Raw genomic sequence first — 15,506 nt, forward strand, 5'->3', positions numbered from 1 at the left:
CTGGAGTGCAGACGATGTCTGGCACTTCCTCTTCACTCCCCCCTCTCGGCGATTCATCAACCACTCTTACTTCTTTCCTCACATTCGCTTTTCTGTCATCCTCTGGATCTGGACATCTAGATCTGCAGAAATGTTCCTTTGGGGTCCATATCTTTATCACTCCCTTCAAACATCCTGCTGTTCTTACATGCTCGTCTTTGTCCCATGTCATTAGTTGACATTCTCCACTTGGATTACAAAAGATCCATTTTCCCACATACTTTCTATGTTTCTTCGGATACCGAAACTTTGTTCCTTCTGGTGCATAAATGCTGGCCCTCAAAAAGTCTCTTATTTATTCATTAGTCAGGTCTTTGGGCTTCCCGCCTGACTCGACGTCAATCATGATTTTCACCCCTAGGGCCTCTTCACAGTTTTCTGGCACTGAGAGATTATTATCTTGATAACACAGAATCCAAGCAATATCATCACCAACATGGCTCCTAGGATCTTGAATGCGTCTGACATCCATTGTGGAACCCATGAAAACAGTGCTCCAAACCAACTGTCGTCATCAACTTTGTCTGCTTCATCTATCATCTGATTCTGTAGTTTTGTCAGCATACATATGGCCTCTGTTAAGGTCCCATTTCCGTTGTTGTGAGATGGTGTAAATGTGCAACATGATTTTCCGATTTTTGCACAAACACCACCATCCATAGCTGTGATCATGTCTAGGACATATCTGTTCTGGAGAGTCATTAGTCGGATCGCTCTTAACTCTTCTTTGATTGCATTGAATCCCTTTATGGTTGTGTTGATGGTCTGCAGTAACTCCCATCTGGTTATCTGCAACCATTTAGTATTTGCTCCAACCTGAACTCTTGGCATCAGGATTGTCGTGAACACTGATGAGGTCAAGCTGAACAGCCTGTGTTCGTATGGGATTGCATGAAAGCAGTGGTCGAAGTGAGCGGGAGCAGTCGGGAGCGGTGTGCAACTACTTTTTTAAATTACGTTTTACAGCTCCTATACTTTTATTTTAAAATGAAACCGTTCCGGAATGGTTTTGTTTTAAAATAAAAGTGTAGGAAGAAGTTTCAGCTTGCACTTTCAGTCCACTGCACTGAACGTTCCCTTAAACAGCAGGTGAAAGATTTTGGGGGGTTGTATTGTGTGTGGGATGGGGTGTGGTGATGGGGTTTGTGGGGAGTGAGTGCAGGCCAGCAGGGAACACAGTTCCACTACTTATTTTTGTACATTTCGACTACTGCATGAAAGGCTTCTTCTGATTTGGCAGAGAAGTAATTCTCTCTCTTTATTCGGTTCATCAGTTCCACAGATCTCTTCTTCCTCAAATGAGCATCTGCTTTCGGGAAACTGTCGATATTCAGGTCACCTTTTGGAATCACCAATGCTGGAACATGGACATTCATCAATGTGCATATACCTGCCCAATTCTTCGGCAACCTAATATATACTTTGGATCCGCATGCCCAATAATGATCCATGATCACTGCAGTACCATGTTCCATTCCTGTGGCATCGAAGATTCATCCACAGTTCTTATTTTCTCCCATTTTTCTTGTAACATTGTTTCTAAAGCAGTTTGGAATTATCCAATGGCACTATCTGTAGGGGTTCTTCTCTGTCTTCGACCCATGTTAGCAGTCTTTCCAGTCTTGGCCATAAGGATTTGCATACCCTCTGTGCATTTTTAATGGTTTCTTTATAGTGTCCAATGATCATCCACGCTCTGCAGTTCACTATTCCTTTCTCCCATCCATCTGGTGAGAGGACTGTTCCCCAGATTTGCATTTGACCTCTGTTCTTCCATCTTCGCGGTTCTTCTGGAGATGTCCCTTCGATGTTCAGTTTCTTGTTTGTTTCTCTTCTGATTTCTGCTCCTTTAACTTCAGGCTTCTGATATCTGATCACGATATTCTTCTTTTTGCCGTTGTTTCTTGTCTTTATGTCTTGTACATAATTGTCTTCATTGGGATCAGTCGCTTCAGTTGCCCATTTGAGCGAAGCATCACTACCCATGAACGGACCTCTGGTCTTGCACATTGCTATGCGTGACAGACAGTGTGCTGTCTGCACATCTACTTCAACAGCTACGAAGATTTTTGACTTCCCCATGCTGTAAGGTAGGGGTGCACACACAAAGCATTCTTCCTCTGAAGTTCGTCTCCCTACTTCCTTCATGTGTTGGTACCATATGTTGTTTCCCAAATGTGTTGTGTTGTCCAAGTAATCATTCAATTCATTATTGTCTTCTTGTGTGCTCCTTCTAATTCTTAAGGTCTTCCTGTAGTTTGCTCTAACCACATCCTTAAACACATCTGTATAGCTTGTTCTTGCTGGAGGATTCTCAGGTATCTTCATCAAAGATCCAAGTATTTTTGTCTGTATTATTTGCATAGGAGGAAGTTCAGTAAGTCTTTCTTTATCTCTCTACCTCTTTCTGGCAATGGCAATAAACGGCCATATTGATTCTGCTATCATTTCTACACGTGATTGTGCTCGTCCCTTTCATCACTGGATCAGGGGTGCTCGTCTGTGCTGTTTCTGCTCGATCATTCTCGAGAGTCTTTTGTATCCTTAAAGGTTCCTTTTCCATGTGTCTTGTACCACCCTCTGGTAAAATGCTTCCTTTTGAGCTCTGTCCGGCCTCTTCCCATTTTCTGGAATGTGATTCTGCAGTTGTTGACACTAGACCAGGTGTGTATGCACTCATTATTTGGGTATGTGTACCTTCCCTCAACCCCTTCTCGGGTTCACTTCGCCGACCCTGTCTCCGGTGTTGCGATTCATGTGTTACAACAAGTTTCGTGTGTATGTCATTATTTATTATATCCAGCTCAAGTTCAGTCACTCGATCATTCTTTCTAGGAACTGGATTGACTATGTAAGGTCTGGGTACCTTTGTAGGTTGATTGTGTACATCATTAGGTGAGTGCAATGGAACCTGAACACTTTGTGCACAAATGAAAAATACAGTTATAATCTTCAATAACAGTAATATGAATATTATGCACATGTAAATAATGCATATGTAAGTTAACTTACAACATTTGTTCCTTAGCCAATATGTATGTCTCTCCTCCTGAGGGAGGACAATGTTACTACTCTGGTTTTCCATCTCTATCATTTAAGGAAGCAAAACTAACTTTTAATACATATTAAATATGGCCACTGGATTCTGCCGTCTCTGTTTACAGGTTACAGATGCTAAACTGCTTATCCTTTTGTCTGTATAATACACTGGGCCTCATTACGAGTCCGGTGGTAACCGCAGCGGTAAAACTGCCTGGTTACCGTCGGACTCGTATTACCATTCTGCCTCTGTGATTCCCGTAATTACCGGGGCATTACAACCCCGGTTTCCCGGGAATCACGGAGGCGGAATGGTGTTAATCCCCATTCCCATTGAGTCCTATTGGACTATTGGACTCAATGGGAATGGGGATCATGGAAACACCGGCAGCATCTCGTAATGCTGCCGGTGTTTCCTCGTCGGGAACATCACCTCCCGCCTGCAGGAGTTGTGATCGCCCAGCATGGAAACAACGATGGCGGCGGGTTTACCGCCACCGTTGTTTCCATACAGGGCGATTTGTAATGAGGCCCACTGTCTCTGTCTCTGGAAACAGTTCCCTTCTCTGAAAACGAAAGTTCCAAATGAGGCAATACGTTCAGCAAGTCTTTTATTTGACGTGTTCAGAATAGACCAGTTCCCAGTAAGTGTCTCTTATCTGTTTCGCTCTGGATGACAAATTGTTCCTTGTCAGCATAAACAAAAGTTAGGTCCTTGGCAAAAGCTTCACGATCTGTCCCTCGAAGGAAAGTTTTGTGATCTTCTCCGGTTATTCTGCTGCTGGTTATAAAGTTTGACCTGTATTATGATACCATGCAGGATCATACTCATCTGCTCAGAGTTGGCTGGGTCTCTAATGAACGTGAGGACATCAACATTGGCATATCTCCCCACAAGTTCTGTAAAGTCTTCAATTAATCAAAAAAATATGTTACTAGCTAGTCTGCTATGTTCTGGTGACAGGGACATTTGTCATGTCCTCGCTGTATTCCGGCAGCAAAAGAAACTGCTCTGCAATCACTGTGGGCAGCAACCTGATTGTCTTTTTGTTTTCGGGATCTTGAAGAAAAACTGTTATGCTTGTGATTCTTCTACCAGCGAGGTGTATGACCTCAATACTAGCTCGAAATAGATCAGAATGTCTTTGGTGAGGTCACTATTGCGTGAATAAATCCAAATAAGGTTTCTTTATTGAAAGAGTCAGGACACTCTATTCTTTTCAAATTTACGTGTCCTCGATCAAAATCTGGCATATCTGTTCCTTCCAAGGCTTCAGTGTGTCTCAGTCCAAAGTCTAAAAACAACAAGCTACTTTTGTGGCTTATACGTGCAATTCTTCTTCTTTACCCTGCAACTAAGATGCAGAAGGTCCGTGTTTTGATGTCCCTTTATTCCCTTATTTTGCTCAAAGGAAGTCTCCAACCTAAGCCAAAACTTGCCCAAAAATGTTCCTTGTCTTTGCTTTGCTGATCATGCGTCCTTCTTCCTCGTCACGGATCTCGTCTGCACCTGCCGTGGTTCTTCCCCGTTGTCTGTAGTCTCTATGCGGTGGGGTGCGGGCAGAGGGTCTTCTCTGATGTACGGCTTGATGTTGCCCAGAAAGATCCATGCTCTTCTTCCCTGTAGTTTCACTGCAGAGGGTGTGATGTCATCCACCTTAAAGGGGCCGTTAAACCTCGGCTTGTCCCACTTTTTTCTTGTGCAGTTTCTCACCATGACTGTGTCCCCAGGGAATATGGGAGGTATGTGAAATTTCAGAACTGGGTCTTTTGTAGTATCTCCCTCTGTGTTCTGTGCTGCCCTCCACCCTTCTTGTCATCGCTGCAGCTGTCCTGAAATGACAGTAAGACGAGATGTCATGCAATTCAAGTAGTTTTGCATTCCATTCCTAGCACTTCTCCTGTTGGTTATCACATTTATCTCTATTCTGAGGTGCTAGTGGCATGAGCATCCTTCTGCCTGTTACAATTTTGTGCAGCGTGAGATGATGGTCAGAACCAGGCTGGTTTCTGAGTGCATATAGTGCCAGTGGAAGACAGTGTAGCCATCCTTTCTTTAGAGTAAGCTTCAACATGGCTATCCTTTCCTTTAACAAGCCATTGAGCTTCTTGCATATGCTATTACTTTGAGGATTATACACCAATGAAAACTTGTGCTTTATGCCAAGCAACAAGCTAATCTATTCAAATACTGCATTGACAAAATGAGGACCATTGTCTGGCCTCATGACTTCGCATTCTCCACATCTGGGAAACACCTCCCTCACCAAGAATGTGGAGGCACAGGTAGAGTCTGGATGTGTACATGGATCTGCTTCTATCCATCTAGAGAATGGACACACCACAACAATTAGATACATGTACCCGTTACATACTTGAACCATATCAACATAAACACTATGCAAGTGCTGAAAAGGGCCATTAGGCCTTGGCACACATCCTCTAATTACACATAGTGTATGCCCAGCCATGAACTGCTGACAAACTATACAGTTCACCATAAAAAATGCAACGTGTTCTGCCAAGTTCGGTATGAACCAGTCTTTGGCAATTGTTGCTGCTATATTCTACTTTGTCATGTGCGCTGGATAGTGTAATTGTTCCAGTGGTATTTTCAATAAGGCTATAGGCATCACCGGTTTACCAGTGCTGTCTTGTCACCACAAGCTCTCAGAGGGGTTTAAAAAACACCCTTGTCGCTTCCATAGGTTCTTTTCTTCCTGTGGTGCCTCCCCTTGGAGCTCTACTAACTGAGTCCTTGCCAGATTACTATAACCTTCACACTCACTTCGTGCAACAGTCATTCTCTCATGCACATCAGTTATTTCCACACTCATGATTATTTCGTCTTTAGCCGCCACAAACTTCGCCTCAGTGTCTGCTGCTTGATTTCCACATGAGATAAAATCTGTCCCTTACGTGTGGGCGACGCATTTCATGACTGCTATGCCCACTGGAAGCTGTACTGCCTTGATGAGCCTGTCCAATAAGGCTGCGTGTTGCACTGGCGTGCTGTCCGCTCGGAGGTTACCCCTCCTTTTCCAGCATGCTAGCCCTCCGTGCACTGTTGACGTCACATAAGCAGAGTCCCTGTACACTGTCACTTCCTGGTCTGCGTGATTCTCGAGTACGAGTATCAACGCCAATAATTCTGCAGCTTGTGCTTAATAGTGTGAGGGTAATCGTGCACTAATAAGTACTCAGAATTCCCCATTTGCCGTGTGTTTCACCACAGCGGTGCCTTTATACCTCTGTCTGTCATTTTGGTCGATCCTCGAAGAACCATCAACAAAGACGATTTCTCCTCCTGCCAATGTGTTTTCTTTCACTCTGGGAATCTAATCATAAAATTCTTTATAGTCGCGCAATCATGAATAGGCTCTCCTTCAGCAACTGGCTCTGCTATGAACATAGCTGGGTTCACTATTTTGCATCAAACTATTTTAATCGTTGGATTTGATATGACCACTTCATAAGCAGAAGCTCTCTGAGATGTCAATGTGCCTTTTGGTTTCTCTACAATTGTAAATAATACGTGCTCGACAAACAATGTCATTGGGCATCCCATCACATTGGTTGTAGCCTTCTCTATGGCCAAGGCTGCGGCAGCCAAACTATGTTTGCACGGGAAGTGACCCCTCATCACTGGGTCCAAATTCCCACTGTAGTATGCAAGGGGCTTGTATCCCAACGTGGTTCTCTGTGTGAGTACCGCTGTCATAATACTGCCATCCGTGTGTGAAAACAGTTAGACTTCCTCTGCATAATTGGGAATCCCTAAAAGGGGTGCCGTGCAAATGGACTTTTTTAGTTCGACAAACCCTTCTTCCATATTCTCAGTCCACGCAATCTTTTCTTTCATCGCCTGTGCTTTCTTCAAAGCTTGTAACAGGGGTCTGTTATAGGAACTGTAGTCAAAGACCCATGCTCTGACATAATTGCATAATCCGAGAAAACTCTGCATTTGTTTTATCATGTGTGGTTTGGCCGTCTTTAAAATGGCTTCAGCTCTTTCGGGGTGTAACCTTTTTCCCCTCGTGTGAGATTAGCTGGCATATATACAGCACTTCCTGTTGACAATATTGTAACTTCTCCTTGTCAACTTAATATCCTTTCTCAGCCAGTATAGTCAACCGCTGAATAGAATCGTGTCTGCACTTTTCCTCTGTGGTGCTGCAAATTAGAATGTCATCCACATATTGTAAAACAACACTCTCTAATGAGATATTGCTCAAGTCCATCTGCAGGACTCTGTTGAAAATCGAAGGAGACACACAGTACCCTTGAGGCAGCCTTGTGCTTTTCAGATGAACTTGTCTGAACGTAAACGATGTCAAATCTTGTGAATCTTTTTGCAATGGGATGGAAAAAAATGAATTTTCCAAGTCAATCACCATGAAATACCTTGCTTCAACGGGTATATTACATAAGATTGTGGACGGGTTAGGGACTAGAGGGAACTCGGCCTCGACTATCTGGTTCAATTGTTGTAAAGATTGGATTAAACGCCAAGACCCTCCCTTTGATTTTTTCACTGGATAAACCGCATTATTGTACCACGACTCTGATGTCACTAAGATGCCCTGCTCCATCATAGCGGAAATTGTCTTAGAAATCCCTTCATCTGCTTCCCTAGAGATGGGATATTGTTGTGCTTTTGGTACAATTTCTCCTGGTTTCAATTTGATTTTTACTTCTCTGACTCCTTTCAGCAAGCTTACGTCATAAGCGTCAGTAGTCCATACTGAGACAGGCACCTTTGCCATGTCATTATCAAAATATTCAGGATGTTTTTGTGCCAACATCATTCGCTGAGGCACTTCTCTTTTGATGATTTTCACCAAATAGTTCAGATTAACCTCAACTGTCATCTTCACTTGTTTGTTCTCCGAACAGATTGTCATCAATGACGTCCGTCAATCTATAATCTTCCCCAATGGCGATTACTGAACATCATTGCCTGCCTTCGTTATCACAACCATCAATCAGAGTCATTTCTCTTCGCACTATAGCTGCTTGTATTGTGAAGGGAAACACTTGTCCCTTTTCCTCCTGTGATGGTTTTGTCTGCAAGGCCTGGTAGCCACGACATCAATATGCGCACTCCGCAAGCAAATATTTCTGGTTCCAATGGAATAGCTCTCATAGCCGTTTGTCCTGCGTATGCTCTAATCATTTTGCATATGTTAAAATAATGCATTCCTGGAGTTGAACATACTATGCCCTTCTCCGTGAATGAGATTTTCATGTTTAACATTGTCATTAGATCTCGTCCCAATATAGTCACCGGGGCTTGCCTTGAATATAGCAGTGGCGCATTCATGTCATATTCTCCTATGGAGACTGAAAGTTCTTTTGTAAAAGGAATGCGACTTGTTGCTCCTGTGAAGCCCTGAGTATTTATGGCATCGCCGGACAAAGAAAACTTGCCTTCACGTATACACAAGCGTGTTGCACCTGTGTCAACTAAGAAAGAATATTCTTTATCCCCTATACAGACATCTACCCTTGGTTCCTGATGAGGGTTCAGTGTCACTGATAGGATAGAACACATCAGGTCTCCCAGTGAGCTGTCCTAATCTATATATACTCTTGTCCCATTTTGAGTGAATGGATTTTCTCAGTCACTTGTAGCTCTTCTCATTCCTGAATTCAGTACCTGTCCTGTACCTGTTGTTTGTGACAGTTGCATTGGCGACTGTTGAGACTAACCTTGTGGAAAATGTGTCCCATTCTGGAGTTGCAAACTTTGCTGTACTCCCGGCGCTTGCTGCTGCGCCGTGTGATTCTGCTCAACTCCATTTCCACCCTGCTGCGAGAACGCAGATGGATTCACCATCCCTCCTCTTGTGACTTGGTCATTTCGCACCATGCCTTGACTTCTGCATGTAGGTGCTAGATGCCCTGTCATTCCACACATCCAACATGTTGGCGGTGGTCTGATTATTTGCCCATTTTGCATATTTTGAAAAACCTCCCTGATTGTTTTGAAAACCTCCCTGATTACTCTGCTATGCTCTTCCTTGAAAGCCTCTTCCCCTTGGGTAAGGCCTGTTATTGCTTTGATCAACCTGTCTTTGGCTATTGGCCTGCTGCATGTTTGATCCACCTGCTTTAGTTATTATTGCCCATTCAATGGCACATTTTGATAATTTTTTCTGCACTAATTTAGTCTCTTCAACCTTTTCGTGCAGCATCCTTTTTGCGATTCTTCTCTTGCAATAACCTACAATAGTGTGCGATGGTCAACTGTATTTCAGACCATGGCTTAGCCTCAATCCCTATCAATTTCTTGAGCTGCTTCTTTACCTGTTGTGGCAGCCCTTGGCATAATATATGGTAAAATATGGGTATAGACTTTCCCCAAGAATCACGAGTTTCCAGCACCCAGGCGTCTTGGAAATTCTGAATATAAAGCAAAGGATCATCTGACTCCTTCATCTTATGGAACATTAACGCTCCCATATCATAAGTGTCCGGGTATAGCACTCGAAGCGCTTTCCATATTGCCATTCTGCAATTGTTAAATGGTGCTCCGTCATGCGCTGTATTAACTGTAGTCACTCCAGGGTAACCTTCTCATGCCCACACATCGTTGGCTCTATCACCAAGTATGGCGATTAGAAAACCCTTAATATCCCCTATAGCTAGCGTGCTCCCTCCTGTCATTTTATCTAACTCATGTATCCATTTTCCAGCTCCCGATGTTAACATTGGGAGCTTGTTTTTCAGATTATCTCTGTCCATGTGAGACCAGGGTATATGTTGTGGCCTCACGCCACCTTTTTCTAGTAAGGGGAACTGAGACACATGACACTCCTTTTCCTCTCTCATCATTCTTCTGTCTATCGCAGGAGTAATATTCCTGCATCGTCGTCTGCCTGGCAATGTCCTTAGTCTGCTCACATAGGGTGGTGGAGACACCCCCCTCTGACCGTATGATACTCCTTCGTGTTGATCTGATTGTGTGGCTGACTCTGATGCCTTAGGTTTAGACCCACTACAATCTGACCATCTTACTCCCTTTCCCCGAGAGAAATGTCTTTTGCGTCTTCTCTTTCTTCACATTCTTGTCTTTCTGCGTCCAACATTATCTGTGCCCAACTCATGCAACTTCTCTCATTCTCCTCATTTCGGGTTAGGGTCAGCCTATCTAACGATAGCTCTCTATTTCTGCTACTTCGTGAGGCGTCCTCAGTATCGTACAACTGAGTGCTCTCCAGAGACTCATCCTCTTCTTCCCTTTGGGGTACTCTTTCTAGTCCATCTCATCATATATTCTATTGATCGTCTCTCTGATCCTTCTGATGTCAAAATCATCTTCGATATTTGCCCTAGACGTGCCTGGTACTGAATCATACTCAGGAAAGAATTCTTCTATATCTTGCCAGTCTACTACTGGATCAGGTTTTTTAACCTCTCTTTCCAGATATTCAAGATTCTGTGGTCTCGTCTTTGCTTACGTTCTATGTCACGGTTACCGGACATTTGGTCGAAAAAAATTGGTCGACTGGACAAATGGTCGAACCAATTTGGTCAAAAACCAAATGGTCGAATTTTTTATTTTTTTTTATTTTCACCCCTTTTTAGTTTTTTTTTGGGGGGGTCCCCCCCAACCCCCTTTTTTTCTAAAAAACACTTTTTTTTAAAAAACGAAAACCCAAAAATAAATATATAAATAAAAAAAAATTCGACCATTTGGTTTTCGACCAAATTGCGTCGACCAAATGTCTTTCGACCAGTTTTCAGTCGACCAAATGTCTGGACACCCTATGTCACCATCAAGCTATCTACGCTTTCTCACTTCCTCTCTGGCACTGCCTTCTTCTTGTCTCCTTGCATCTCTTTGTTCATTCGCTCTTTGCATTTCCTCCTCCCTTCTTCGTTTTATTCTCTTCTCCCATATCTTTTGTTCTTCTTCTTCTATCCTCCTTTGTTCTATTCTAACTCGGTCATCAGTTGTTCTCTGCTTAGGGTCGCATTTTCTCTGCTCTTCTGCCTTTTCCTGTTTTCTGACCTTTTCATCATGACATAACTGCTCTTGTTACTGTCTATCCTTTTTCTTAGTCCCTTCGTCTCTTGATCGGTTTTCCTTTTCCCTCCTCTCTAATTCGTCCCGTTCTCCTTTTTGTTTCATATCCTCAATGCCATTACCATCGAGTTTTAATAAAATATGACCTCGTTCTGTGCGAATGCCATCTCATCAGTCCTATCCTCATCTCCCTTCCATCTCTTTCCCTCTGTTCCTGTGTCTAGAGATGTACTTGCTTGTGTTTGGTCTCCTTTTTTCCTTTTCGCGCCTCTCCTTGTCCTTCGGGACTTTGGAGGTAATATCTCTGTCTCTGTCTTTCCCTGTGCTTTCGTCACTACTTTGTGTAGGCAACTCATATGCCGGGTTGCTATATCCCGTGGCTGCTTTAAATTCCCTCAGCGTGTATAATCCTTCCTCATTACTAGCTTTGCTTTTTATTTCAGACGGGGCGAGTGGCGCAAAAGGCTCTTTTGTGCATATATTCAGTATCCAATCTAACGGTGGATCCTCCTCCTTTTCTTGTTGGTACATTTTCCACAGTTTTAAACTAGCTGGGCGTTTGTCTAACATCCTGCCTGTGTATGTGGCGTGCAAATATGTCGTCATGTGCTGTAGGACCATTTTAGATAGCGAGCCACCTTGGGGCCATGGCATAAACATTTTGTTTGCGGTTCCTTTAACCCATTCTGCACTGTACTGTTAAGCTTAGATGCATGCTTCGGCAGCTGTTGGCACATGTATGCCAGTGGGGAAATGTCTTCCATGCTTAACCTGTTTATCTTATCCTTGTACAACCTTTATTGTGTTTCACGTTTCACAAACAAAATCAACAATATGAGCAAGCACCAATCGTCGCAAGCTCCAATCCCGTTTTTTCCAACAAAAATGTCACTCTTATTTTTGTCAACTTCAACCATCAATCCATGCCATGAAACATCATATCATCACAATTGCAAACTTGTCCTGCTATTTTAAACGTTTTTTTACCTTATATCGTTCATAAACTAAAAACATAAAATATATAACGGACAAGATAGACTCTGGCCGGCTACACAAATCTCATGCCATCTGCTTCTTCAGATGCATTCTGCCCCTAATTGTATTCCGACATGGAATTTAAGCTCATTTCTTTCAGATCGTCTTTAATTGATTCCGGTCGTCTACGTTGTCTTATCCATTCAGGACCTTAAATCAAAGCTTCTTCTAGCGCGCTTTAAAACCTAGGAAACTGGGCGTATACTCTCTTACCACGGTCACTCCCGGTATCTCTCTCTATTGCTCGGCCACCCTCGAGTCAATATTTTCCCCTTATATATACATTATACTCTTACTCTGACGTTATTTTTGTTCCCCGTCTCCCTCTGTTACCTTCCCTTTACTTGTTCTTAAGGCATGCAACTTTTTGCCAAAGCATTCAGTCTTTTTCACTCACCATTCGCATTTTTTTACACTCCGGATGCTCAGATCACCGCCTTTCCGTGCTGCTCGTCCGAGCGGCTGCTCGTAGAAGTGGGAAGGGAATCTTGGGGGAAAACAAAGGTTCTTTCAGACCTAACCTGCAGGGTTTTCAATTAAACTAACCGCTATCCACAGGGAGCTTCTCGTTCTATCAGTCGGATGGCAAAGGACTCGTGATATTGCTGAGGACCCAGAGCTACTTATGTCAACGGTCAAAGGGTGTTTTATCTAATCTAACCATCTAATCTCTGCTACTAAGTGAACTGCATGGACCCAAGCCGGCCCATAAGGCTGGGAGTATCCAAACAGCCCTTTAAGATGAGTGGCAGCACCCTTGAGATAGATGGGGATGCATATTCGTACTCTCGCATCAAATAATAATGACAACTCAATAGTTTGGCAAAGGGAGTCTGTTTAATGACAAGTACAAAAAACAGGGAGTTCAATGAACATCAGCCACCGCTCGATCTTCCTTCTCGCTTAAGCTCTGATTAATTTCAGAAAACCCACAACCTTCATACCAAAACCTTGTCATCATTGACGTGTAATCTTAAAACCTAACATGTAACTTGATTGGTTGTAGGAAGAAAACTTTAACATAGGTACTATATCTGTATATGGTAATGGGGAGAGGGGATTGCGTAATAATGTCAGGTGAGGCAACTAAGCCCTTCCTTCGAACTGACTACTGTAAACGTAACTAAAAGTATGACATCCCATTGGCTCTACTATCTATAGGACCCTATATTACATGGTCCACTATGATTGGGTTGGCATGGATCCCACACATTCTTTTCCACTTGCGCTTAGCACATGCAGAATAATTGGCCAGGTGCAGGGAGTAAGCCTGCACCCCAGCTTTCCTTCAATTTATGGTACAACCATACATCACCTCAGTGGCCACGTGTCAATTACTGCTTTGTAGTTTGGCTTTGAGTCTGAGAAAGTTTAAGGAGGATGGGTACGAGGAGGCTCCATGCATAGATGTGAAAGTCTCATCCTTTTCTGCCGTGATAAACACACCATGAAATCAGCCTCTTCTTCATGCAGTTCAGTGTATTTGATTTAATTCTGTCAGTTGTATAACATCTGCGCTTATCTCGACCTTGCTGAACAGGAGACTCTTTATCTCTAGTTGTAGGCATCGCCAGCCTATTCCAGCCTGATATGACCTGGGCCTCTTTGCAGGGTTACCTTCAGCAGGGTTTCTCTCCGTCTTTACTTCTTGATTTGTTGCTGCGGCCTTTCCCTCTTGAAACTTTTAGTAACCTCTATTCAATTCTGCTCTTGTGCGTAGTGGATTTTTCACTCATCTATAAAGTGCTTCTGAGGTAGATATATGTATAGTTGGAGCCTACTGCAATCTATTTTACTACTAAGCATAAGCAAGCTCCACGATTTCTTTGCTTCTTGCGGTTTCTTGCATATGTACACGTTTAAACTGACTTAATGTCTTCATCATGCATCTGGCATACGTTTCCTCGTCTTGAAATCACTGTTTCACCCTAGGCCCACAATGTCACCTATCCATGGGATTTTGTCCTTTTGTCATCATTCTTAGGTCCTTATATGTTCTATATGTGCGTCCGTCCGATTTCTCATGACGTCATTGTAGTGATGAGGCGGACACAAATGAAAGTAAGGTTTTGCTTGTTTATTGTAACAGAGCCCGCCGGCACAACCACTCCTACCTCTCAGTCAACCGTTGCTCGCCGCCTCGCGAACTCCCGTCTCCCTTGGTAACTATGAGACAGGGTTTCGCGTGACGCTGCGCATGGCTCATCACATGTATAGAATACTATTCTCTACATATCTTCCCCTTTTGGAAGAAAATAAACATTTCACACATCAAACTTAAAACAGAATGTTACATTAATTTTCCAAATAGGAAACTATCAATACATAACTGTACTGTAAAGTATACTAAAAACCTAAGAAAATGTATTTAATAAACACCACTATTCAATGCTTTATTTGACATAGGGCCTCATTACAAATCGCCCGGTATGAAAACAACGGTGGCGGTAAACCCGCTGCCACCGTTGTTTCCATGCCAGGCGATCACAACTCCTGCAGGCGGGAGGTGATGTTCCCGCAAGGTCTGACCTGGTGGGTTTAACACCGCCCGCCTGCAGGCAGGCGAGGAAACACCGGCAGCATTACGAGATGCTGCCGGTGTTTCCATGATCCCCATTCCCATCGAGTCTCATAGGACTCGATGGGAATGGGAATTAACACCATTCCGCCTCCGTGATTCCCGGAAAAACGGGGTTGTAATGCGCCGGTAATTCCGGGAATCACTGAGGCGGAATGGTAATACGAGTCCGGCAGTAACCAGGCGGTTTTACCACCTCGGTTACCGCCGGACTCGTAATGAGGCCCCTTGTCTCTTAACCAGATGGGTTTTGACCTCGACCTGCCTGTATTCTTGACTTCGTCCTCCTTCCACTCATCTTTCTTGCCACAGTCCTCTCTACTGCTATCCTCTACTCTCCCTTCACTTTCATTCACTCCTCTCACTTTCGCAATCCTTCCTTTAGACCATACTTCTCCTACTTCCAAAATTACAACAGATTTCTTTACTGCAGAAATTTTCTTGGGCCCCAAATAATTACTCTCTACGCATTTGTTCACCACCCTGGGGTTCTTCACATATACTCTCTCCCCTACTTTCCACTCACGTTCTTTCACTTTCTCCCGATTATTGAAACTTGCTATATTCTTTTCTTGGTTGACCTTTATGAGTCTCATTATGTGTGCTCTATCTACATGAACCACCTTGGCCACCCCTAACCAACCCGGACTCAATCTCGTTCCTGGTTCCCTCCCTTTGAGGGATACAAACGGTGACACTCCTGTCACTGAATGTGGCGTTGTTACATAACTCCATGTCATTACATTCAAAACCTCTCTCCATGGTTGATTTCCTCTCATAGCC

The sequence above is a fragment of the Ambystoma mexicanum genome, chromosome 1p (assembly GCF_040938575.1).
Source record: "Ambystoma mexicanum isolate Mex_15411 chromosome 1p, UKY_AmexF1_1, whole genome shotgun sequence".
Taxonomy (NCBI): Eukaryota; Metazoa; Chordata; class Amphibia; order Caudata; family Ambystomatidae; genus Ambystoma; species Ambystoma mexicanum.